Source organism: Macaca fascicularis, chromosome 10 (genome assembly GCF_037993035.2).
Source record: "Macaca fascicularis isolate 582-1 chromosome 10, T2T-MFA8v1.1".
In the NCBI taxonomy this organism is placed as follows: domain Eukaryota; kingdom Metazoa; phylum Chordata; class Mammalia; order Primates; family Cercopithecidae; genus Macaca; species Macaca fascicularis.
The window spans coordinates 24,266,949-24,294,199 of record NC_088384.1 but is presented as its reverse complement, the minus strand read 5'-3'; the positions used below and the strand labels follow the sequence as shown (position 1 = coordinate 24,294,199).

General features: G+C 48.8%; 1 long non-coding RNA gene across 1 annotated transcript; it reads right to left on the bottom strand.

Moving 5' to 3' along the window:
- Positions 1 to 1,649: 1,649 nt before the first annotated feature.
- LOC141407786 (uncharacterized) lies at positions 1,650 to 24,349 on the bottom strand. Its single transcript, XR_012418351.1, has 3 exons — positions 24,113 to 24,349; positions 23,086 to 23,214; positions 1,650 to 3,351 (listed from the first exon to the last, which is right to left on the bottom strand). It is a non-coding gene; the product is annotated as an uncharacterized lncRNA (long non-coding RNA).
- Between the last annotated feature and the right edge of the window lie 2,902 nt (positions 24,350 to 27,251).

Sequence of the window (27,251 nt, the reverse complement as noted above, 5' to 3'; positions counted from 1 at the left end):
AATCACTTTAAGGGCAAAATATTTTCCAGTCCTTCCCAGGGCTGGGACATGGGGTCTTTTCAGAGTCTATGTTTGGAGATTGTTACAACACACACCACTGGGTATTTCCCATGTGATGGCAAGAACTCAAGAACTATGCATCTCAGTCGCTTCCATCATTGGAGCAACGGACAGCTATGCGGGTGAGTCTTGGAGGAAGCTGGAAAGCCAATAGACATGGGTGTCCTGATTGTCACCTCTTCTGCCTCTTCTTCTCCCCACTCTGATTCTCAAAGCTCATGCCTGGCCTAGGACCCCCAACCACCCCTTAATCCACTGGCAGCCCTGCTTTAGTTCCCAGCTTGCAGGAGCATTTGGATTGAGCCAACCACCAGAGACAGATCTTTCCGATTTCTCTGAAATATCCACTTCTAACTCCCACAGGAGAAGAGCAGCTGCAAAGAGAAACAGCCGGGTCCTAAAAGTGGGATTTTAATGCTTACACTGCATTAAAAGCTTACCGCTGCTTTCACTCACAGGATAATCTTGAGCAAGGCAGTTTATCCTCTGCAGACCTCAGTCTCCTCATCTGTAAATTGGGAGTAATAAAAATTTTTATCAATAACCACCCTCTCCACCGTCCTGGAGCCAGCCACATGACTTAGCGTCTCAAAGCCTCAGTTTATGTGCCCATAAAATGGGTTAATAATGATAACAGGCCACAACGTGTTACTCTGAAACTTTTTTTTCTCTCTTTATGAGACTGTGGAGTCTCACTCTGTCACCCAGGCTGGAGTGCAGTGGTGAGATCTAGGCTCACTGCAACCTCCTCCTCCTGGGTTCAAGCAATTCTCCTGCCTCAGCCTCTGGAGTAGCTGGGATTACAGGCTACGTGCACCACCACTCCCAGCTAATTTTCGTATTTTTAGTAGAGATGGGGTTTCACCATGTTGGCCAGGCTGGTCTCAAACTCCTGACCTCAAGTAATCCACCCGCCTCAGCCTCTCGAAGTGCTGGGATAACAGGCATGAGCCACCGCATCTGGACAGTATGAAACTTCCATACAGTCACAGATAGCAGAGGTCAGCAAAATTTTTCAGTAAATATTTTCAGCTTTGCCGGCCAGATGTCCTCTGTTGCAACTCCTCACCTCTGCCACCATGGCATGACGAGCAGCGATAGATGAAACGTGAAAGAACGAATGTGGCTGTGTTCCAATCAAAATGTGTTGATGGACACTGAAATTTGAATTTCATCTATTTTTTATGTGTCACGGAGTATTATTCTTCTTCTGATTTTTTTCCATGATTTAGATATGCAAAATTACTTTTAGCTCATAGGCCCTGTAAAAACAGACAGCTGACGTAGTTTGCAGACCTCTGATACATACCTAAGTAACACCGTGCCTGGCATGTAGATCACAGGAAATGTTCAGGTTTTTCCTGTTTCCACTTAAATGGAGAACTTTAGAGGTCATTTGTCCAGTCGTATTTCCATTTCCAGAAACTCATCCATCAGACGCGCTAGAGTTGATTGTTGGCTTTCTGAATATCAACTTTCCAGGACAGAGTACTTGCTTTCAGCCCTCAAATCACTCTTCCATCTGTGACCAGTCTATCAGACAGCGACTTTACAATAAAATAGATATTCATCATGAACACATTTCAGTACTTCTTTACAATTTTTATTTCCCTAAATGCTCATATCATATCCTATTATATAAGCTGCTGTTATTGTCCCCATTTTGCAGATGAGAAAAATGAGGCCAGAGAAGGGGAGTTATTTGACCAAGGGTTGCACTGCTGGGACCCAGGCAGTCTAGACCCAGTGACAGCCCTCTGTGGTGGCTGAGGTCTTTCTCCCTCTGCCAGGATGGAAGTCAGGGTGCCATCCAACTCCTGACACCCCCAAACCAACACCACAGAGATCCCGCCCTGGGAGTCCCACCCCGTTGCACCCATTCCCCATGATTCAGTGAAGCTGTTTTGCAGGCAAGAACATCATTCTCACAGGAAAGCGAGGTTCCTCTGGTGATGGTGGGGATGGGGTGGGGAGGGGGGGTGTTGGCAGGCAACAAATCAGCACATAAACAATTAAAATAAGATTTAAAAAAATGGATTGCTTCCTCTGCACACGCGAGCTGCAGATCGTGGCGGAAGATCTCTCAGAGGCTCAGCGCTGTTCTGTCCCTGGAACGTGGAACACATTCAGCTAATTGAAGCCCCGACGTAGTGCGGCTGGCAGGTGGGGGGACTTCAGGAGTGATCCATCTACCCTGGCAGGCTCGTTCCGGGAGGCGAGCGAAGGAGGCCTTGTACAGCTCCGTACAAGACTAATATCTCCGCAGTACATGGAACGAGAAGCAGGAACGCCCTCGTTTGTTTTTTGGTGTTTTTTTATAAGACTGACGTGGCAGTTTTTCCCCTGATTTTTCAAAGCCACACTTACTTACTGCTCTTTGTACCTCTTGAGAGAAACGTGACCCCCAAATCTTTGTCTCCTTCACAGAGTGATGGGGGAGGAAGAGTAGAAGATAGATTTGTCGCATTTTAAAAACTATCAAATTCTCTGTGTTTTATATTTACATACAATTAAAACAAATTATAAATGCACAGAAGGGGATAAAATGCAAAGGCCAAATCTGTCTCCTTAGAAACAGTAATCCATCCATCTGCCAAGTATTTATTGAGTACCTACTACATGCAAGGCAATACTGAGTACCTACTGTGTATTAGGCTCTGGGGATGTAGAAGTGAAAAACACAGCAAAGTCTCTGCCCCAGTTCCCACATTCAGAGGTAATTAATGTTAACTGTTCCCTGCATTACCTTTCTAGAAATTATCTGTGAATAATCTATCTCTCTCTTTTACACACACACGCACATGCACGTACACACGTATGTTTATCTTTTTGAAATGAATTAGATCATGCCAGATATAATAATTTGTGCCTTGGTGTGACGTTTTCTTTAATTTAACAATATATTTGGGGCATTTTTTTCCATTTTAACAAATAAAAAATCGACCTCATTTTTGTCTAAATAGCTGTGTGACACTTCAAAGCATGCCTATAGCAACATTTAATTAATCCGCTGTTGATGGACATGTTCATTGCCTCTGGCTTTAGGCTGTTGCAACCAACGTGGCAGTGAACATCCCTGAGCAAAAGGTCTGTTATCATAAATAAGGAAGGAGCTCAGAGATGACCTACATGGTTGTCATTCATGTTGCTCACCTCATATGTCCTGTTCTCCTCCAGGACTCATGGTAGAACTCCACTTCCTTGCCCACTTAGAGAGAGGTGTGGCTCAGTGAGATACCATCTCACACCAGTTAGAATGGCGATCATTAAAAAGTCAGGAAACAACAGGTGCTGGAGAGAATGTGGAGAAATAGGAACACTTTTACACTGTTGGTGGGACTGTAAACTAGTTCAACCATTGTGGGAAACAGTGTGGCAATTTCTCAAGGATCTAGAACTAGAAATACCATTTGACCCAGCCATCCCATTACTGGGTATATACCCAAAGGATTATAAATCATGCTACTATAAAGACACATGCACACGTATGTTTATTGTGGCACTATTCACAATAGCAAAGACTTGGAACCAACCCAAATGCCCATCAATGATAGACTGGATTAAGAAAATGTGGCACATATACATCATGGAATACTATACAGCCATAAAAAAGGATGAGTTCATGTCCTTTGTAGGGACATGGATGAAGCTGGAAACCATCATTCTCATCAAACTATCGCAAGGACAAAAAACCAAACACCGCATGTTCTCACTCATAGGTGGGAACTGAACAGTGAGAACACTTGGACGCAGAAAGGGGAACATCACACACAGGGGCCTGTCATGGGGTGGGAGGAGAGGGGAGGGATAGCATTAGGAGATATACCTAATGTAAATGACGAGTTAATGGGTGCAGCACACCAACATGGCACATGTATACATATGTAACAAACCTGCACGTTGTGCGCATGTACCCTAGAACTTAACGTATAATTTTAAAAAAGAAAAAAATAATTAGAATAGTTAGAGTAAATGTCACATAATAAAACATTTTGACAAAAAAAAAAAAAAGCGAGAGAGAGAGGTGTGGCTGCAGGACTGGCCCTGATGCCATATGTCATATTGTGCATGGAAGCTTCGGGATGGTGACCTTCTGCTCTCTTTTCTTTCTGGGACAGTGACCAGTCACACTCCAGAAGGTGACTGCTCTACCCCCAAAGTTCTAAACTACAGATTATGGAAACGGGTAGCACATCCTCCAGCCAGCCTACCATGGACACGAAGTGAGAGCCAGAAACAAACATACTGTTTTGTACCATTGGGATTGGGGGGCTGTTTGTTACTGTATCATAGCCCAGTTTATTCTGACATATACAAGCTACTACAATTCTTCTATTTCATAAACAAGGGCATGAAGGCTACATTTATTGCCTCCAGTCCCTGAAGTGTAAATCTTGATAGCTCCCCAGCACCCACATGTTAGAACTCAGGCTCTTTAGCATGTTGTTCAAGACACTAGTTATTTTACAACAACCTACCAACCATTTCAGTCTTATTTCCACCAGGTCTATCCTGTGCCTCGGCCACATGTAAGAATGGCCCATAGCTACACATTCTCTAACTCAATTCATGCTGTTCCCTAGTCCTGGGCTGTCCTTCCCTGCCTTTGCTTCAGAAAGAACTCCTACCATTCCTTCAATACCAGGTCAAAATGGTTCCCATCTCTCAAGGTTTGCCTGGCCCCCCCAGACAGCTGCTTCCTCCTCAGTGCTTCCCTAACACCTTAAAAAGCCTCCCGTATGGGGAATGTATCACAGGCCTTCCTGATTGTCTGTTTATACGCCTGTTTCCCCCACCCCCAGATTGTGAGCTTCTTGAGGGCATGGACATTATCTTATTCATCTCTTCTCAGTGCCCAGCACGGGGGCTGGAACACGGTGGGGTGCTTGGTAAACGTTACTAAATGAATGGATGGATGAATGCATGAATGGATGGGTGGATGGGTGGATGGATGGAGGGATGGATGGATGGATGGATGGATGGATGGAGAGATGAATGGATGGATGATTCTTGATCTTCCAGCCCTGTCTACTTACTGTGCTAGTCTCTCCTTCCACATTCCTTCCAGCATTTCGTTGCTGAATAGCTAGTGCATGATTTGTGAGTATAAATTCTTGCCCTCAGACAAAAATGGGCAAAACAGTGATGATGAATACAAGGTTCAGGGTGCCAAAGTGATCCCTTTAAATACATCAGCAAGGTCTTCACGATAAAACGGTGAGGCCAACTGGCAGTTCTTCAAAAAGTTAAACATACCCAATGACCCAGCAATTCCAGTCCTAGGTATATACCCAAGAGATTGAAAACAGGGACTCAAACAAATCCTTGTTCGCAAACGTTCTTAGCAGCATTATTTATAACAGTCATAAGTCGAAAATAACCCAAATGTCCATCAACAAATGAATGGATAAACAAATGGTGGTCTATTTATACAATGGAATATTATTCAGCCATAAAAAGGAATGAAGTACTGATTCGTGTTACAACAAGGATGAGCCTTGAAGACGTTATGCTAAGAGAAAAAAGCCAGTCACAAAAGGCCACATATTGTATGATTCCATCTACATAAAATATGCAGAACAGGTAAATTCAGGAAAAACACAATGCAGATAGTAGTGGCTGCTGGAGGGGAAGATGAGGAGTGACTGCTTAATGGGTGCAGGGGTTTATCTTGGAGTGCTGGGAATGTTTTGGAACTAGACAGTGGTGGTATTTGGACAGCACTGTGAATGTGCTGAAGGCCACTTTAAAATGGTTAATACCACGTTATGTGAATTTTATCTTAATTGTTTAAAATTTAAGTAAGATAAACCAATAAGACAGTTGGTGCATTTCTTCCCAGCCTTCTTCTTGGATGCACCATGATGGACCAGAAGTGAGGTAGGCAGGCATCCTGGGCAAATGAACCCAGGCACTGAGCCACCAGCAGCATGGTTCCAAGGAAGACAATGCTTCCTGGGGGCAGGAATGTCCCTCCCTCAGGGTCTCTGTGGGATCCAAATATATGAGGGAGGTAGACGGGGAGAGACAAGGACACAATAAATAGATGCTGATGCAGGGACAAACATATAGAGGCCTGGAGAGAGGGAGAGAGAAACAAAAAGAGAGAAGAAACTCACGGAGAAATAGGAAGGAGGGGAGAAGAACAAGGGGTCTCAGATGAACTAAGCAAGCCAGGAAGACCATGGAGACTCTGATTACTTCCTGCTGGGCAATGTATGGGTAAGGAGCTAAGAAAAAGGCAGAAACTCAGTTATTAATATTTTTCTCCTCGTGTCAAATCCATTCCACAGGCCAGATAGAGGTCCAGCTTCAGGCTTTATGTGGGACCTGGGGAAGAGTCTGCCTCACTGGCTCCTGCTTGGGGAGTGGACACATTCCAAGGGGCTTTCTAGGATGAATAGAGGGGCCAGGCATCCCATGCCGTGTGGGCCTACACAAAGTCTTTCCTCTTCTGAGCCTCATCAGCCTCATCTCTAATTACAGCAAATTGTATTTTCCAAGTTTGCTGAACAAGACATGCAGAAAAATTCCCCTCCCCTTGAAATGGGGCAGGTCTTTGCAATAGTGTAGGTGAATTAATACAGCAGAAAGGATGCAGCATGACTTCTGAGAAGAGGTCAAGAAAGGTAATATGGCTTCCTCATGGCACACTCCCCTGGGAGAGTTGTGCTTGGAACCCAGCCGCCATGTTGTGAGGAAGCCCAGACTACATGAAGAGGCCACACTCAAGCATTTCACCAACAGCCCCAGAGGCATCAACTACCTATGCAAGCAAAGAAGCTTCAGAAGTTTCCCACTCCCACCCTTGGAGCCATCTCAGTCTGATGCTACATGAAACAGAGACAACCTGACCCTGCTGAACCCTGCCCAACTCACAGATCCATGAACAAAATTAACATTTTAGGTTGGGCGTGGTGGCTCATACCCATAATCCCAGCACTCTGGAAGCCTACGGTGGGCAGATGACTTGAGCCCAGGAGGTCGAGACCAGCCTGGGCAACATGGCAAAACCCCATCTCCGCTAAAAATACAAAAATTAGCCAGGCACAGTGGCACATGCCTGTAGTTCCAGCTACTTGGGAGACTGAGGTGAAGGATGGATTGAGCCCAGGAGGTCCAGACTGCAGTGGGTTGTGATCACACCACTGCATTCCAGCCTGAGTGACAGAGTGAGACCCTGTCTCAAAAAAAAATTTTTTTATTTAGTTAAATCATTAAAAATCACTTAAAATTTTTGTTATGCTGTTGTTGTATAGCCTCAGGCAACTGGATGGATAGGAAACCCTCAGTTGCAGCACTCACAGGCTGAATTGTGTCCCCCAAAAATTTATATGTTGGAGTTCTAAACTCCAGTAGTGCAGAATGTTATCTTATTTGGGAACAGGGTCTTTAAAGTGGTAATTAAGGTAAAATGATGTCATTGGGGTAGGTCTTGATCCAACACAACTGCTGTCCTTATAAGCAGAGGAGATTAGGACAGAGACACGTACAGAAGGAAGATAATGTGAAGACACAATGAGGAGAAGACGGCCGTCTGCAAGCCAAGGAGAGGGGCCTTGGAAGAAACCAATTCTGCCCACACCTTGACATGGGCTTCTAGCTTCCAAGACTTGGGGAAAGAAATGTCTGTGGTTTAAGCCACTCAGTCTGTGGCACTATGATATGGCAGCCCTAGCAAACTCATACAACCATTGGATCCACTTTCCAGATGGGAAACAAAGCTCTGAGAGTTAGCGCCTCCCCAGGCTCCACAGCTGGCAAGCCATGGAGTGGGCCTGGAACCTTCCTGCCTCTCGGGGGTGGCCCCATATCCTAAACCTGAATGTAGCCAGAGTCTATCAGAAATGACAACTCCAAACCCCCAGGCTGCCTCCAGAGCAGACATTACTAATTCATCCCAGAGCACTCTCACTCAGCTCAGATGTGGCCTCAGTCTCTCCAATCAAGATTCCCATGGATGGGCCAGCAATGGCCAGAGGGACACTTTCCTGGGCGCAGCTCAGTGGAGCCTGCCTGAGGCTGCCCTATTTGGATCACTCTTTTTTTTGGCGAGGGGGTGGGGTGCATTCTGAGGCTCTATGGTGGTCATTATGGTGCAAAGATTAACCCAGATGGCATCTATGGTTAATTTACTAGCACCACTGTTACATGGGGTCTATAAGATAAGTCAGGACTCTGCATAGAGACTCATCCTGGTTCCCGTGACCTGCAGGGTAGAGCTGGGCCACAAAGGGGAAAATTACTGATAAATATTATCTTCACAACAAACCCTTCTCCCCCTACACAATGCTAAGCCATTGAAAGTTGACCGAAACCACAGCCTTGGAGTCAAGCGATTCTCGTGCCTTAGCTTCCTGGGTAGCTGAGACTACAGGTGCACGCCAACACACTTGGCTAATTTTTGTATGTTTTTTAGTAGAGATGGAGTTTTCGCCACGTTGGCCAGGCTGGTCTTGAACTCCTGAGCTCAAACAATCCTCCCTCCTTGGCCTCCCGAAGTGCTGGGATTACAGGCATGAGCCACTGTGCCTGGCTTTTTTTTTTTTTTTTTTTTTTTGGTTAAGCTCCCTGGTAATTTTCTCAGAGGCTGAGAACCCCTGATATAAACTTCACTGGAATCTGGAGCTGCAGAGGGGGTCCCGGGTTGGAGGATTGCCATAGCTGCTTCTCCATTTCTTGATGTGGCAAGCCTCGTCCTACTACAGGACCTTTGCACAGGCTGGTCCTTCCACCTTCAGTTCGCAGGCTCCCAATCCTCCCTCAGCCCTCCGCTTTAATACCTCCTCCTTCAGGCTGTCGTTCACTGATTACCTGCCTCCCTCCCTCTTCCCTCTCGCTGTTCCCTCTTCATTTCCTTCCAATCTCTTGTAATGCTTCCTAAGTCTGCATTCCGGGCTGTTTTCTTTGTTTACTGTGTTTCTCCCCACTAAACAGTGAGCTCATATGATCCATGACTGTCTCTGTGCCCTTCACCATTGGAGCCCCAGGGCTGGGCACAGGGCTTAGCACATACTAGGTGTTCATTAAATACACAGCGAAATAATTTAATGGCAAAACCATGCATTCTCCTCTCTGAGCCTAACTGTGCTGTGAGGATTAAATGAGTTAATCACTGGAAAGTACTTAGAAAGTTCCACCTCGTGTTAATTAAATGAGCTGGTGCCGAGCAGATGCTGAGCACGTGGCCTGACCCTTAGAACACTTCCAATGCTGGTGAACAATTACCATTATTATTATCCTTGTCATTGTCACTGTTGGTATTGTTTACCCTCTATTCTGCGCAGAGTAGGCGCTTAATAAAACTGTGAGCTACCAAGTGATGTAGGCTTGGGCCAGCCACAGGGATGGAGGATGTGGCTACTGGAGGAAGCCTCCAGGCCAGTCTGATGTGGTGAGGATAGCATGGCTCAGAGAGGGGAGTGCGCTGCCCCAACACCACCCAGCAAGTCTAAGCAAGATCCAGCCCCAGAACTCTAGGCTTTCCTCTCTACTCGTGGCCACATGCCCTTGGGCATCACTCTTTCCCTTTGGGCCCTTGTTGCATCTGTGTAATGGGCCTAGGGTTGCAGCAGGGATAGGGAGGTTAGACCCAGGTCTGACCCCAGCCCCAGCCCCCAAGCTTGCCCCATGGTGACATGGGTGGCCACTTGGTGGCACTGTGGAGTCACCATCGACTGGCAGCCACCCGAGGAGCCCCAGTCCAGTGCAGCTTGGTCAGGAGACCTCAGAGGGCACTCTGCGCTGACCTCCTTCCAGCTGGGGAAACTGAGGCCCAGAAAGGGGGAGCCATGCCTTTGCCAAAGTCATGCAGCTAATCTGAGAAAGAAGACTGAAAAAAGTAGTTTATTGAACACCTACTATGTGCCAAGTTGGCAACTGTATCATCCAGTTTCCACAACAACCCAAAGGCAGGAGATAGCCTTTCCATATTCCAGATGAGGAAACTGAGGCACCAAGAGCTTAAGTGGAAATATAGAAGCAATGACAATCATGACAGTAGTGGTTAATACTGAGTAAGTGCAACACATGTAAACAATGGCAGTGAGTCAGGCCAGTCCCACAACAAATCCGAGACTTGGACACCAGTACTGACCTGTTTTACAGAAATGAAAACTGAGGCTCAGAAAGATGGAACCATTTGCAGAGATCACACAGCCAGGAAGTATCCGCTGCCGGGACATGTCCCTGCCCAGAGGGAACCAAGCCTAATTCCTATCTACTCTCTCCCCCACATTCCATCCTCAGCCTCAGGCAAGCTTGGGCCAGCACAGCCAGACCTAGGCCTCCAGTGATTAGGGATGGCTCAGCCTCTTCTCGAAACCCACAGTCTGTCTAGACCAGGCTCCTTCCTATGGGCTGCCATCGGGGGTCTGGGTGCCCACTGGAATTTGGGGGCATGAAGGGTTCCTGCATCTCCCCACATGGCCCAATAGCCCCTGCTCCAGACGTGAGCAAGGAATGCTGCTGTGAGTCCTGTGATGGTCTCCAGGTCCCTTAAGGAAGAAGAAGCAGTGGAGAGGCAAGGAGGGAGACGTAGGGTGGGGGATACAGAGCAAAAGCGACAGAGAGATCATGAAATAGATGGAGACACAGCATAGAGACAACGACAGGAAGAGAACAAGAGAGAGAGCCAGAAAAACAAATTAATTCAAAACTGAACAAAACAGAGAGGGAGCGACAGAGCCAGAAAGAAGGGGGTGAAGAGAGGTGCATATTGAGATGGAGACAGACAGACAGATGACGGGGATACAGACTGAGAGAGAGACAGAGACGGGAAGCCAGGAAATCGCAGAGACAGACAGGGACAAAGCCGCAGGGTGCCACAGAGACAAGGAGAGACACAAGGAGGGGCGGAAGATGGAGACCTGGAGTGAGACAAGGACCAAGGGGCACGAGAGCGAATTCTCAGGGAGCAGACCAGGAGGTCAGGCAGAGACTCAGCAGAGAAGGAAAGGCCAGAGGAGGCTGAGAAGTGAAAAAATGATCAGAGAGAGAGAGAAGCAAAGAGGAAGGTGACAACATAGAGAGGGAAGAGGAAGGGGAATAGAGGAGGGAGGAAGACCAAACAGTCAGAGGGTGGAGGCCAGGGCACGACGGGGGAAGCGGCAGAGTCAGGGGTCCTCCCACCCTGTGGACCCTGCCCTGGCCCCTGTCCACTAGGCATCCAGGGTCCTCCACCCATCACCTGCCTCCATACCCCAGAGCTTTTCCCTCCTAGCAGGGGCCTGGTCAGGGTCCTGGCGGGCAAAGGCCAGGCGGGTGGACTTGCCGGAGCCCTCAGGAAAGCATCTTTCATTTCCACCCGCTCAGCAGGCTCCAAGCACGTCGTTTGCATAAAACAATATTCCTGTGGGGGATGCTAATGCGCCCTGCTATTTTTGCCTCTCCTGGATTGTGGTTTGCATACATTTGCATACCCTGGGAGAATTAAGCAGGGATCATGTAAATGAGCCCACCAGCTTGGGGGCGAAGGGGGACCTGGGCTCCCTGCCTCCCGACAGGCTGTGCTGGCCACATCCTTCCCCAGGGGGCACCCTGGCAGGACAGGTTAACATGGAAGGATCAGTTACTTGTCCCTCCCAACCTGAGGCTGCTGTCCACTCCAGGTTTGGGGTAGCCAGAGGGAGTTTTCAAAAACCCAGATCTGAGCCTGTCTCATCCTTCTTTAAACCTTCCATGGCTTTTAGAATCCTAGGATGGAGGTCAAACTCTCCCTCTCCCCCATAGCCACAAGGACCAACCCCTACCAGCCCTGCTAACCCACAGTCTCTTCCTCCCCAGCCTCTACCCACAATGGAACTTCCTCCCCTCAGGACTCCCCCTCACCACACTTCTGCAAACCACAGGGCCTTTGCACATGCTGTCCCCACTGGCTGCAATGATTTTCAGCTAACTCATCCTTCAGACTCCAGGCCAAGTGCCATTTCTACAGGGACGCCCTTCCTGTCATCTCTGACCTTATCGCTCCATTTAGCACCCTGTTAGGTAGCTGAAATTATTATCGATGCAATAACTTCCTTTGTGCCTGACTCCTCCATGAGACTGTGAGAGCCGCTGCCCCCCACACAATACCTAGCAGTGCCGCCAGGTGTTCCTGGCCTTAAAATAGGTTCCCAATTAGTATTTGTTAAATGAAGGTGGCAGACCTGCAAATTTAGCCGTGAACTTGGAGTCCTCAGGAGCCCAGCCCCCAAACTCCAGTGGTGCACAGGAAGTTTTAAAAAATACATTAAGAACCTACAGCATGCCAGGCACTGGGTAAAGTATTTGACATATACTATCTTGGAGAAACCTCTACATCTCTACATGGGAGGCGTGGAAATTGTGTGCATGTTACAGAAAGTAGGGGCTCTGAGAAGGAAGGCCACCAGGTTCAGGTCACACAGCAGGCATGTGGCAGAGCTAGCAGTCCACCCCAGATCTGGGTGCCCTAGAGGCCTTAGCCCGATCCCTGCACATTTTCCCCTGACCCTCTGGGTGACACCCACCCAGCACACACTTAAGTGGTCTCATGAAAAGGTTGCATAGATTTGCACAAGCACGTGCAGACTCAAGAGAGAATTTGAGTTTACCAGAGCGCACACAGCTGTGGCCTGGCCTGTTCATAACTACCTCAAACCCAGTACGGAAGTCTATGTCTCACGCCTGTGTGCTCCCATACTGGCCTACATAGACTCGTGAGCGCACACACACACACACCCTTCCAGGCCTGCACAGACTTTCACTTAGCCATTCAGCAAACACTCCGTGCAGAACCATGGCATCTAGACTCCGTGTCAAGAGCTGGGGGTATCAGGAAAATGGCATAGATTGACTGGATCTTGCTGGCCATCTTGAGGCTTCCTATCTGCTGACTTCCCCTGGGGGTGCATACCTGATCCACACACATTCGAATATCCGTTCACACTGCACACGCTGTATTGACACAGGAATGCATAGTTCACAGGGTGCAAAGGCATGGAGATACCCTGTCACACAAGCAAACGCACAGCCCTCTGCAAGCCCACAAGAAACAACCACAAGAGAGCAGAGGCTGTCTGATCCATCACTATCATTTTCAAGGGCAAACAACTCGACCAGGGTAATTCAGGAAGTCACTGTCTGCTACAGACCTAGACAGACCTCGAGCAGCCACAGAGCTAAAAAGCCCATGAATCTGACCCAGATAGGTCTAGGCTCTGATTGGCTCCTGCACTAATGGGGTCAATTTCTTGCTGAACCTAATTTCCCCTTCTGCAAAATGGGAATAGTAGACATTTTTTTCTTCAAAGGTTTGGGCGTGTTGGATGCTTCCACAGTACCAGGCATATGGTGAGGACTCAATAAGTGATAGGCACTCTATAATCATTACTATGATTGTAATTATTATTATGATATCCCTCCTTCAGGTCTCAGGACTCTTTTGGTCCTATGCTCTGAGCTGCTCCACTGCTCCATCCCAGAAGCCTGATATTCCCACACTGCCTTCTCCTGAGGCCAGGGTCCTGCGGGCATACAGAGGGTAAGGTTGAGAACATGTTTAAGCCTCATAGCAGGCTGGGCATGGTGGCTCACACCTGTAATCCTAACATTTTGGGAGGCTGAGGCGGGCAGATCACCTGAGGTAAGGAGTTCGAGACCAGCCTGGCCAACATGCTGAAACTCTGTCTCTACTAAAAATACAAAAATTAGATGGACGTGGTGGCTCATGCCTGTAGTCCCAGCTACTTGGGAGGCTGAGGCAGGAGAATTGCTTCAACCCGGGAGGCGGAGGTTGCAGTGAGACAAGACCACACCATTGCACTCCAGCCTGGGCAACAAAAGCAAAACTCCATCTTAAAAAAAAAAAAAAAAAAAAAAAATCTCATAGCAGCTCAGAAACATTCACCCTGAAAATGAAGTGCTTTCCTTCCAGAAAGTTCTGCCCCTGACATCAAAGCTCCTACCTGCTCAAGAAACCAATATCAGTTTAATTATTGAGAACCATTCGTCTGCCAGGGCGCTATTCGGCCAGCCTGGGATTTGCAGAGGGGCCGGTGTGGACCTAGAGCAGGCCTCTGGACATGGAAGAGAAAGGTGTGGACCAAGGAGCTGGAGGAGGGAACGAAGGGCACCGAGGCAAGATCAGGCGATGCTTCACCGGCCTGCTGTGTCCAGCACTCCCAACAGACTCCCAGGATATTTTGGAAAATGGGGGAAACCTTCTTTTCTTACCTCAGCCCTCTCTTTGGGGGACAGTCGCTTCCATCTGAACACACAGCCTGCATCCGGCTCTGAGGCTGAAAGGCAGAGGCGTATGGATTGTGCTTAAGGACTTCCTCAGTGCAATAGCCCCGGGGCCATGTGCATTGTGGGAACAGGGAAATAATCCTTCTGTTACCTGAAGCTGACAGAGGAAGGGAATCTAGTTATTTGCAGAGATGGCCACTTGCCACCTGGGGCTTCTGGGGATAGATGGGGCAGGCTGGGGAAGGAGCCTGGGCTGAGGGAAGCCCCCACTGACCCAGCCCACACAAGAGCCGCGTGGAGTCTCCTGTTCTCCTCCTCGTCAGGAAAGACCGCTCAGGACTGCCTATGGGGAGTGGAATTCTGCCTGGAGGTTGTCATTGCTGAAGGGTGGAAACGCTGGTAGTATGGCTCATGTACCCGCAGCCCAAACATATCAAACCAAGAGAAGCAAAGAGTCTTCCATTGAATTGCCAACGGGGTTCCAGCCTCCCCCAGTACCTCTTAGCCCCCAGTTAGAGAGCCGAGTGGGCATGAATGCCAGCTCTGGACTGAACACATGGACACACTGAGGTTCAAATCCTGATTCCACTCTTACAGGCTGATGGATCTGCTCAGCCTCTCTGAGACTCAGTTTTCTCATCTGAAAAATGGAATGGTTCTCAGATCTACCTCATACAGCTGTGGTAAGGGTTAAACAAAACAGTGCAAAGGGCAGGCTTGGCACATAATAAGCACTCAATAAATGCATCTTCTTTATCACCGCAATTCTCATCAAGCCTTGGGTTTACACTGAGTTTACCATTTACCCATGTGACCTTGCGCAAGTTCTGATCCTGCTCTCAGCCTCAGTTTCCCCATTTGAAATGCAAAGGGCTGGGCCCAAATGATCTTCTGGGATCCTTGCTGCTTTACCATTTCCAGTTGGAAATTCTGTCCCTTGAACTTCGTGAATTTCTCTGCCACCACAATTGGATTCACCCTTTTCCAGGAGATCAGCCCCAAGAACTAAAAGGTTAACCTAAAAATGTGAATAGCCCAGGCCCGGCGTGGTGACTCACACCTGTGATTCCAGCACTTTGGGAAGCCACGTCAGGCAGATCACTTTAAGCTCACAAGTTCGAGACCAGCATGGTCAACGTGGTGAAACCCCGTCTCTACTAAAAATACAAAATAATTAGCCAGGCGTGGTGGTGCATGCCTGCAATCCCAGCTATTTGGAAGATGCAGGTGGGAGGATCGCTTGAACCTGTGAGGCAGAGGTTGCAGTGGGCCATGATAGCACCACTGTACTCCAGCCTGGGCAACAGTGCCAGACCCTGTCTTAAAAAAAAAAAAAATTGCGAAGAAGAATCTGCATTGATCTTTTATTAAGTTCCCTTCCTCACCCTGCCCACAACGCCCCAAAAAGTAACAGTAGCAGCCACAGAAATAATGACTACATGGACACAGAACTTACTACGTGCCAGGTGCTGTTCTACATACAAAAACTCCGTGAAATACAATGAGTACCTCCAGTTTACATATGAGGAAACCAAGGCACGGAGAGGTTAAGCAATTTCCCCAAGATCACGCAGCTCAAAGATGGCCCATCTGGGATGTAAAACCAGCCACCTGGGTCTCAACTCCAATGCCCCTCAACCCAAAGACTCAATAAAGGGTAGAGTATCAGGCACATGACAAAGCCATGACAGGAGGCATTTTGGGTGAATGGAGCCTTTCAGTGGTGTAGATCCTCTCCTGCTCTCGGCAGACGCCCCAGACTGGCCTCACGGAACCACATTAAGATGCCTGTCCAGCACAGGGGAGAACAGACCGCCTGTTGGTTTAAAGAAGATATTCAATTATCTCAGCCGCAGCGCTCGCACGTGCTCTGATGAGCTGAAAAAGGAGAATAAGGAGCACACACCGCGTCCTGTCGCAGATAATTAGAGGCAACATCACTTTTAAGAAAACAAGCCTGTGGCCAATTGTTCAAGATTGATGAAGTTGGTGGACAGCATGGGCAACCTAGGAAGGGGACATCATTGGTCTGCCCTGAATACAGTGTCTGCACTTCGCAGGGGTGACCTTGACCCAGGGCCATGGGCTGGGTTGGGTGGGTAGAGTGTGTAACTGGCAACCCCCCAGCCAACATCATTCCTGTCCCTGGGGCTGCTGGAAACTGCTGTAATGGAGACTTACGGGTGCATGTGTGGGAGGAGCTGCTTGTTCCCTCCAGGTGAGACAAAGGCAGATTTCAGGCCTTGCTAGACTGTGAGCATGAGCTGGGTGGCCTCCCTGAGACATACAAGGACCTTCATCTCACAACAGTTCAGGCAACGGTTATGAAGCCCCTACCATGGGCCGTGGGCATACAGCTGGAAAGTGGGTTCCAGGCTGATCAGGCAGCATATGCAAAGGCCCTGAGGCAGCGAGAGGCTTGGCACATTTGAGGCCGTGCAGGAAGTCCTGCTTGGCTGGAGAGAGGGTGCTCAGGAGGAAAGCAGCTCTTCCAAGAGCTCAATGAATGAGGCACTCGGATGGATCAAGTATTTTCTCTGTACCCGGTCTTGTGCTCCATCTGTGAAGAGGGTGCCAAGATGAATCTCTTACACATTCCAGATGAGAAGTGTGAACGTCAGAGAGGTGACATCATTGCCAAAGTCCCACAGGGAAAACATGGCAGGCTGGGGCCTGTTTCCAGAGCAGCTTAACTGTTCCTACTCTTCCTTTTTGCTCCCCGTCCCCCAACAGTCCAACTGTTCCTCCTTTAACACGACTCTCATGAGCCCAAACTCACCCATCCCAAGTCCCAGCTTTCCAGTAGGTCAGAGCTGGAAGTTACCTTGAAAGGCTAATAGATTCACCTTGTTCCTTGCTCATAATGGGAAAACTGAGCTAGGACTGGGGGATGAGCGGGAAATAGAGTGAACACCCCTATGCTGAGAATCACATATGAATGCGACCTCGCATTGGCCATCACACGCGCCATTTTGAGGCACCCACAATATACAGAAGCCACCACGAGGAGATGCTGTAACAGAACCAACAGGCTGGTTTTCTATGGGCTACTGGGCATTATCCTTTTGTTTGCCACTTCCCAACTCCAGAGCCACAGCAAAACAGCATTTTGGAATTTTTTTAGGGGATGCATGCCCTCTGGGATGCCCTTTGGAAACCCATGAATCCACAGTCGCTTTTGAGTTTGTGAAGTGCTGCCTACTGCACTCGCTTTGAGAGTCCTAGTGTGTATCCATCATCTAAGGCTCTGATAAGTCCTGCTGCAAAGGAACAAGCTTACATTTCCCTAACCCAGCATGTCCGAAATTCATCTGAACATAAAATCCTGACAAACATGACCAGAACTGGGATTTTTTTCAGAAGTGATCATGAGAAATACTAGTCTTGATAACTAAGAGACATTGAAACAGTCTTTCTGACCCTGGAGAAAAGAATTCTGAATCCATTTCGGATGATGGGTGAGATGATGAAGTGATGGAGAAGGATTTAAAGACTCAGAGGACTATTTACGCAGAAAAAAAAAGACCCAGAGCGGGAAATAGTGGCTGCCTTCTAATCCCTGAGAGGCTCCCAAAGTTGACTGTGGAGAAGTTTCCTCCCTCGTTCCAGAGAACAGAGCTAGGGCAGGTAAGTATACGAAAGGAGTTGGAGCTTGCCCCTGAGACTGGCTGTCTTAATAGGAAATGAGTTCCCAGTCACCAGAGGTATGCAAGGAGAAACTGGAAGACTATCGTATTAAGGCTGCTAAAGAAAATTCCTTCCACAATTCTAGAATTTCCAGGGCAAAGGAATGCGACCCAGACCCAGGCCATGCTAAATTCCTCTCTTCTCTCAATAGTGGGCAGAAAGAAACCAGGCATGTCACATCCATCTGACATTAGGAAAATTCTTATAAATAAAATAGTTCCTATAAAAGCTGTATGAGCTCTCTCCAGTCCATCTCATCTCCACAGTAATAAAACCAAGCCCGTAACTCCAGCGTCGTCTTGCCATCTACAAGAGGAAACGCTTATTTTAAGAAGTATAAAAAGAAAAGTAATTTACAGTCTATTAACATTTTAAAAAGTGTGTTAGCAAGAAGGGGGAATACATTACTGGCTCGATGAGGGATCCAGAGAGATGAGGAAAGTGGAATCATATAAATTTCCCTTGGTCTCCATTTTAACCTGGAGAACTTCACATTCATTCCAAATCTCCTAGCAGCTGTTAGCTCATTTTTTTTTTCTCTTTCCTTAAGAAGAAGGTTTGGTTGAGGAATGGTGGTCAGGAAGGATGCAATGAAGTGGGTCCATGAGGCAAGGCAGGGCTTAAATTCAGAAGTCAGATCTGGGTTCCCATCCTGGTTTGGGTCCCCGGTTGTTCTATTTTGATGCAAGGTTCCCAACTTCATGAGCTTCAGGCAAGTTGTCTAATCATGGTGATAGTAAATCCCAGCGTCCTCTTTTATAATGCAAAAGTCTTAGCTTTCATGCAAGACTTGCAAGGGCTCAGTAACTGCAGGAGTGTAACTGACACTGCCAGGTGTGTAGCGTATAGTAGGTCTTCACCTAGCATCTGCCCCTTGCCCAGCCGAAAGGATACCATTTGCATTCCCAAAACTGAGCTGAGCCCCAGGTGGGGGACCAGAGCAGGTTGGGGATGGATTTTTTCTTTTTTTTTTTTTTTTTTGAGACAGAGTTTCGCTCTTGTTGCCCAGGCAGGAGTGCAATGTCACGATCTTGGCTGACCGCAGCCTCCGCCTCCCGGGTTAAAGTGATTCTCCTGCCTCAGCCTCCCGAGTAGCTGGGATTACAGGCATGCGCTACCACGTTCAGCTAATGTTGTATTTTTGGTAGAGACGGGGTTTCTCCATGTTGGTTAGGCTAGTCTCAAACTCCCAACCCCAGGTGATCCGTCTGCCTCGGCCTCCCAAAGTGCTGGGATTACAGGCATGAGCCACTGCGCCCAGCCAGGGATGGATTTTAACCTACAAATCCAGGGAAATACGTGGAAACAATTGTAGAAGGATGGACTTCAAGGGAAAACAAATCATTCCCTCCTAGGTATGCAGCCACACAATAACTAGCCTACAGCAGGACCTGGGGCCCTGGGGGAGATGCCAGGCTGTGGGCAGGGACTGCAGACCTGGGGCATCCCGAGAGGGGGCTGTTTTCCACGTGGTTATCACTTAGGACTCGGACAAGGGCTGAGTCCTGACTTGGGTCTTCACCTGCGATGCATCACAAACACGCCCTTCCCCCTTTTCACATGCACACACACCCTTATATCCACACATGCACGTGCACATACCATAGCTTACACATATACACACGCACGACCAACACATTCACACACATGTGCACACGCCTACCCATCCCTTACCCACACATGTGCATGCACAAAATGTAACTTTTACACACACACACCAACACGATCATACCTGCGGGCACACCACATGTCCATTCTTTACCATCGCACATAATGTACACACACCGCCCCTCGTGCATGCTTCAAACGTGGAGGCAACACAATTGCCTATGTGCACACACATATGCATATGCACAGACTTAACATCTGCACCTGCACACATGCACACTCCCACATGTACACACAGGTGATATACCAACATCCTAATACACGTCCAGCACTCACAGCCGCGTGCCCAGCACATGCATATGCCAAACACACAGTCATGCCATGCACGTGCGCGCGTGCGTGCGCGCGCGCGCACACACACACACACACACACACACACACACAAATACATTCAGCAGCAACCTTCCCACCCTCCCGCCCCCTCCACGCGGCATCTCACATCCCCGGCCCCCTCTGGCCCCCTGGCCTGTGTTTGTGCAGCTGTTCCCTCTCCCTCAAGTGTTGGGAGGGGGCAGGAAGAGCAACATCAGGGGAGGGGGCAGGCCACAGTCAGCCCTAATCAAGAATTTCACACCCCCCCACAGTGACCCAGCCCCTCTGCAAAGCCCCCACATCCAGCTGGAAGAAAGCCCAGAGCTGGCTTTGTTAACAGGCTCCCTAGGACAGCAGGGGTCCCGCTCCCGGAGCGTGCCCCCTCCCTGCTCAGAGGCCAGGGCTCAAAACTTGCCCATCTCGGCGGGTTGGGCGGGGGGTGGGGGGCTCTTGAATGCCTGAGTCCTGCTTCCCCCAGCTGGGTGCCCAGCCAAGGGCTGGCAGGCACCAAATGGGCCTCTCCCCTTATCACCCTTTCCCAGGCCTTATCAGGTGGGGGGAGCAAGGCAGGAGCTGTGGGCCCCAGGCACATCGGGCTGGCATGCTGGGGTTCCCAGTGAGGCCGAGCATGTCCGATTTTAAGATCTGAATCTTGACAGGCCCATTCTGAGAAACGCACACCAGCACCTCCCCTGCATTCTCCAGCCAGCTCAGCATCCTCAAAAATGCCTTGTGGCCTCACTTCCTGGCCTCTGTCCAGGATCTTCCCCACTCCTGCCAACCACCAGCACCCTCTCAAAGATGCTTCTCTCTCCTTAGCAGGCACGACTCTTACACATCATCTTTCAAGACCAGAGCAGGTGCCTCCTCCTCCAGGAAGCTCTCTCTGACTCCCTCGTCCCTCCCCAGGATTTAGTGGGCAGGTCCCTTGGTGCTCCCCCAGCTGCCTGTTCTTCCTCCACCTTGCCCTTCTCGTACTTCTGAGCCTCCATCACCATAGCAACCCCAAAACTGGCCCAAGGCCTGGCTCAAGGTAGATATTTGCTGAAGGAAGGAGGGATGGGGTGGAACTCTGTCGGTGCCTCATATCCTCGGGCCTCGTGAAATGAATTAGGTCCCTGATCTTAATTTAAGAGTTAAATAATACCACACATATATTACAAAAGTTAGGTAAATTTCCCCTTCCCTCCTGTCATTACCTAGAAAGCTGCCAACTTCTAGATTGTAATTATGTACATGAATAATGAAATTAGCATATCTATCAGCTCACTCCCTGCTCATTATGTACAGGGAAGAGCCTGTGTGTTTCCATTCCAAATCACCCTCCTCTGGAGGCTCGCCGGGCTCCAGGCTCTGCAAAGACCCCTGGGGAGGGGCTGCGTGCCCACCTCACACCTGGGGGCTTCTGGAAGCCCTGAGAGACCTTCCTGGGTGGGGCGTTCATGTCTGATCAGCCCTGATCTGCATATGATGGGTGAGTGGGAAGCATTGGTTGAACTTGGCATGGCAGGGGTGGGGCTATGGGATGGGGGACAGTCCTGGAGTTGCAGAGGGAACTACCTGAGTTCCCAGTTCACTCCACATGGCTGTGGGCCAGTGGGCGGGCCCCTCCTGGGCTTCTTCTTTCACCTGTAAAGTGGGGATGACATGCAAGTAAGCAAATGCGCTCCTAAATGCAGTGTCAGGACACAAGCAAGCTTGTATTGGAATCCTAGCCCCCCCATACGTCTACTACATGATGTCTTCTCTCTAGGCCTCAGTTTCCCCTTCTGCAGAATGGGAACAACGCAAGTGTAAGGATCACATGACATTCCTTGTGCAACGTGGAGCACTGTGCTTGGCACAGAGTGAGTGCTCCATAAACATGAGGGATTGTGGCTGTTGATGTCAAGATTGGCATTTACGTTAGGCCTGAGGTGGACCCTCTCTCCTAGCTGAAATTCTTATCCAATAATTGCATGGAAATCATCCGAAAAGTAGGCACTCAGGCTTGCCATGTGTCTCTACTCGGCGTCCCCAACTCCTCACCTTCTCCTGGAATTCAGTGGGAATGCCAAGCTCTGGGCTTTCCCCACTCAACCCTGTCCAAAACACCTTCCATGTGGGGAGGAGGCCATGGACAGGTGGATAAGGAAGGATTCACCAAGCCCGAGGGTGCCTGCGTGTATGTGGCGTTTACTTATTCACTTGCACACATTCATTCACATTTTCATTGCGGGATCCCTGTGGGCAATGTAAGAGGCAATAGGGAGCCAGTGAATGCTTGTGAGCAGATGAGGGCTGAGTTCAGTCTGGCTTTGCAAACTTGCTGAATATATGAATGAATGAATGAACGAACAAGGCAAATCTTTTTACTCCAACCCAGTGCTGGGATTCAGATAGGTTACCTGGGGACCTTAGTCCAGACCCCCTTGATCCTACAGAGAAAGGCTCAGGGCCTCAGCTAGGAGCACTCTCATACCCTGACTCCACTTACCCAATGCTGCAGGGCTGGCTGACTCCTTCCTAAGCCCACTAGCACCCCTTCATAGCTGGGCACCTTTGCAAGCATGAGTGCTGTCCCTGGGGCCATCAAGAAAGTCAAGGCCTCCTCCCAGAGCTTACTGTCTAGAGCTTCGCCAGCACAAGCTGCTAAGCTTCTTTGCCCCGTCACTCTGACTGGGGGCAAACTGTGGCCTATTGCACAGATTAGAAATGGTGGGATCAACTCCAGGATATATATGGAAGCTTCTAGCTCAGACCCACGAGGCTGGGCATCTTCAGAAGAAGCTACACCTTCTTACCCACCCCACTCATATTTTACACCTTCTTACCCACCCCACCCCTATGTCTGGGCAGGACACACCCTGTTGTAAACAGATCCATGTTGGTAATAATAATAATAAGAGCTAGGAAACCAAGCAGTTCTTACCTGCTCCATGCACTTTACATGTATTCCTTCATTTAACCCTTGCAATCTTAGCATAGTGGCTGGCACACAGTAAAAGCTCAATAAATGTTTGCTGAATATATGAATGAATGAATGAATGAATGCATGCATGAATGAATGAACGAATGAACAGGGCAAGTCTTTTTACTCTGGCCCAGTGCTGGGATTCAAACAGACCTCAGCTCAAATTCTTGCACTGCCACTTGCCAATTGGTTACCTTGGTCAAGTCACTTCCGTTCTTGGAGATTTTAGGTTTCCCGTCGGTAAAGTGGGCATGATGATATCTTCCTCTCAGGCTGATGTGAGATTTCAATGAAGCTCCACGTACAAAATGCTCGCATGACACCTAGGGCAGCCCAGAGTCGAAACAAAAGGTTTTTGTTATTGCTATTGTTGGGGATGATGTCATTGTCTCCATCTGCCCACTTGGCTTGCAGTCATGGGTCAGGAAGTCAGAGACCAGAGGTCACACATTGGCGGTCTGGAGACCTTGTCCAGCTCCCAGATGCATTTTGTTTGGCTAACACAACACTTCATTGATTTTTTTTAAAAAATCTAATTAGTTGCCAATATTTAGAGATTGGGAGATTTCATGTAAAATACAGTTTGGGACCTCTCTTGGAATTTCAGAAGTTTGGACCACATGATAATTATATTTACCCAGAGCAGCTGGGCTCTGCTGGAGATGAGAAGCACCTACCCCTTTATTTATTTATTTATTTATTTATTTATTTATTTATTTATTTATTATTTTTTGAGACAGAGTCTCACTCTGTTACCCAGGCTGGAGTGCAGTGGCATAATCTTGGCTCACTGCAACTTCCACCTCCTGGATTCAAGCAATTCTCCTGCCTCAGCTTCACGAGTAGCTGGGATTACCGGCGTGTGCCACCATGCCTGGCTAATTTTTGTATTTTTAGTAGAGACGGGTTTCACTATGTTGCCCAGGCTGGTCTTGAACTCCTGGACTCAAGTGATCCTCCTGCCTTGGCCTCCCAAAGTACTGGAATGACAGGCACCCGCCCCTTTAGAAAGGTTATGAGTTCCCATTCTGCCCCAGTCCCCGCAGCTCCCTGTTGCCTCACTCTTGGCCAGCTCCATTCATTCAGGTAGTTTGCCTACCACTGGAGGATTTTCCATCTGGAAGCCCTGCTCTAGATTTTCTCTTCTGTGAGATCCACCAAGAAAGCTCCAAGTCACAGTCAGCCAAATGGAGTCAAACAAGAAGAAGAAAAAACACACACCTCACAGTCATGATGTGGCCACTTCTCCCAATTTCACAGCCTGGGCTCAGAATGGAGTCCGCACATCCCCTTCCAAGCTCCACCACTCTGAGGACGCTGAATGCCACCTTCCCACCCATGCCCACTGGGGAAGCCCACAGAAAGCCCCCTAAATGGTCCTGATCCCTCCAGGAAAGAGGAGGGCACGCCGAGAAAATGGCTCCCATCTGACCAGCCTGGGCACAGCTTCTTGACTCTAATTGGGGACGCGGTAATTAGATGATGGCAGAGTACACCCCAGGCTCAGCTTTCAGCCCCAGGTCCCACCGACAGGCCATCCCACTTGGAAAGTTCGCCTGACATTCCTGAGCCGGCCGCCTTGCCAAAGAAAACTCAAGCGAGGCTTGTCTTGGCACGGACTCAACCCCTAGCCTCAGCAGGAAAACCAAAAACATTTACACAGCTGGGCCTGCGACGCCCGCTTCCCTCAAGAGTTTGTCAGGGCTTGGATGGCTTGGCGGACTCGGGGGCACTTCTGAAGGGGACTGTGTTCCCGAGCACGGCCAGGCATGGCCGGCCAGACAGAAAACACCGCGGCCACCCCCGGGAGGTGGGAAAGAAGGCGCAAGAAAACAAGCTCTGGGAGCTGGAGAGGGGCTTCCTGGGGGCTGGCTTTTCATCCATTCGTTGATCACTGCACGGCCCCCCTCTAGCTGCAACCACATCTGCACAGGTCATCCTGGCCAGCTCACCAGCCGACCTGTGCGTGTTGGTCAAAAAACAATCCAAAGAAGCTGCTTATGGCACGCGGAGCGCCTGCAGCCCCATGCTGACAGCTCTGAAGGACCGCCTCTTCGCCGCTCTCTCTTTGCACTCAATCCCTCCTTCTCTTTTCCTGGCCGCCTTTCCATGGCATTCTCCGATGCTCTTCACATCCTCTGTCCTGCCGGGCACCCCAATGAGGCTCATTTGGCCTCCTGGTTCTGAATGTCAGGGACTATGGACAGGAGGTCCTGGAGCCAGTGGTTCAAACCCGGGAGCCCGGCTGGGCGTGGTGGCTCACGTCTGTAATCTCAGCACTTTGGGAGGCCGAGGTGGGTGGATCACGAGGTCAGGAGATCGAAACCACCCTGGCTAACACGGTGAAACCCCGTCTCTACTAAAAAATGCAAAAAATTAGCCGGGCGAGGCGGCGGGCGCCTGTAGTCCCAGTTACTTGGGAGGCTGAGGCAGGAGAATGGCGTGAACCCGGGAGGCGGAGCTTGCAGTGAGCTGAGATCGCGCCACTGCACTCCAGCCTCCGGGGCAGAGCGAGACTCCGTCTCAAAAAAAAAAAAAAAACAGGAGCCCAAACACATTGGTGAATACACTGGGGGTTGCCACATTATCTGCTAAGTCCCTCGTGCATCCTTCTGGTCCCTCCATCCCAGTGGTCCCTACTGCAGTCCAGGCCACTGTGGGCGCCGGGGGGACTGCAGCAGCCTCCTCTCAAATCCTCCCACCTCCGCTCCTGCCCCCAGAGCCCATTCTCTGAGCCGAGGATACCCCAACCTTTATTAATCTCACAATTATAAAACATTTAAAAAGTATAGCAAAATGCAGAAAATACGACTTTGCATAATTCAATGATTCACTATCAAGCAAACACTTGTGTAACCACGAGCCAACTCAAGAAACAACCTAAAGCATTTTTTTTTTCTTTTTTCTGAGGCTGAGTCTCACTCTGTTGCCCAGGCTGGAGTGCAGTGGTGTGATCTCCACTCACTGCAACCTCCAGCTCCCAGGTTCAAGCAACTCTCCTGCCTCAGCCTCCCAAGTAGCTGAGATTACAGGCATCCACCACCACGCCCAGCTAACTTTTGTATTTTAGTAGGGATGGGGTTTCACCATGTTGGCCAGGCTGGTCTCAAACTCCTGACCTCAAGTGATCTGCCTGCCTTAGCCTCCCAAAGTGCTGGGATTACAGGCGTGAGCCACTGCTCCCGGCCAGAAGCACTTTCTTGACTCTCTTCAATTCTACTCCCTCCCTCCCCACAATATTTCATGACTATCCTGACTTTTGTGGTCATGATTTCTTTGTGTTTTTTTCAGGACTAAAAACAACATAGTTTAGCCTTGTCTGTTTTTGGGTTTTATGTAAACGGAATAATAATAGTAATCATATTATTATTATTTTGTGTCTGGTTTCTTCTTTCCAATATTATACAGTGAGATTTCTCCATGTGGTTGCACAGAGCTGTAGTTTATTCATTTTCACTGCTGTATAATATTCCTTTGCATGAACATACCAGAGTTTTAAATCTATTTTACTGTTGATGTGGTTTGGGTCATTTCCAGTTTGGAGATGTTATAAAACTATAAATTGTCTTATATTCTGGTGCCCAAGTACCTGGCACATAGTAGGGTTTACAGTCACAAACAGGTTCCAGAGTCAAGCACAAGTTCAAAGATAGCTGTATTGCACAAAACTAAAATGGTTTGTTTTCTTGCAGGACTTGTCAGAGCCTTTGATGCTTTAAAGTGTCAATGTACATTATGACACTTCACAAGCACCACCTCTGTGCTAGTTAGGCCCGGGTGATGCAAAGGTAAATAAATCTGCCTCAGGGAGTAAGTAGGGTGGATGGAAAGTATTAGTCTTAAAATCTGGTCATGGTTTTTACTTCTTCCTGACTTGCTGTGCAGGCTTGGATAAGTTTCTTGCCATCTCTGGGCTTCTGTCTGCTCATCTGCAAAGTGTAAGTTTAGAAATTGTTACTCCATAAGAGCTTTCCCTTCTGACATTTCAATACCCATGGACCAGTATTTTAATTGGCCAGAAAGATTCTGGAGGAGGGGATGCCTGGATCTTGAGGATTTGGAGGAGTTGGGTGTCACGGGGAGAACAGCATGACAAAATTAGTCTGGACTGCCTAGAGGTCATTTAGGGGGAAGTAGGGAGAGCAGCAAAGGCCGAAATGGAGTGCTCATCCAGGGAATATAAAAGAGAAATGATTATAAAACTCATATCACCTCATTGCCAACCCACTTTCCATCCCTACCACATCATGAGAACCATTAGAGACAGGCAGAGACTTTATAACCTACAGCCTGTATTCTCTACAGGGGTGAAGTTTGCCCCTTGGAGGGCACAAAGTCTTACAGTCATACATACACTCCA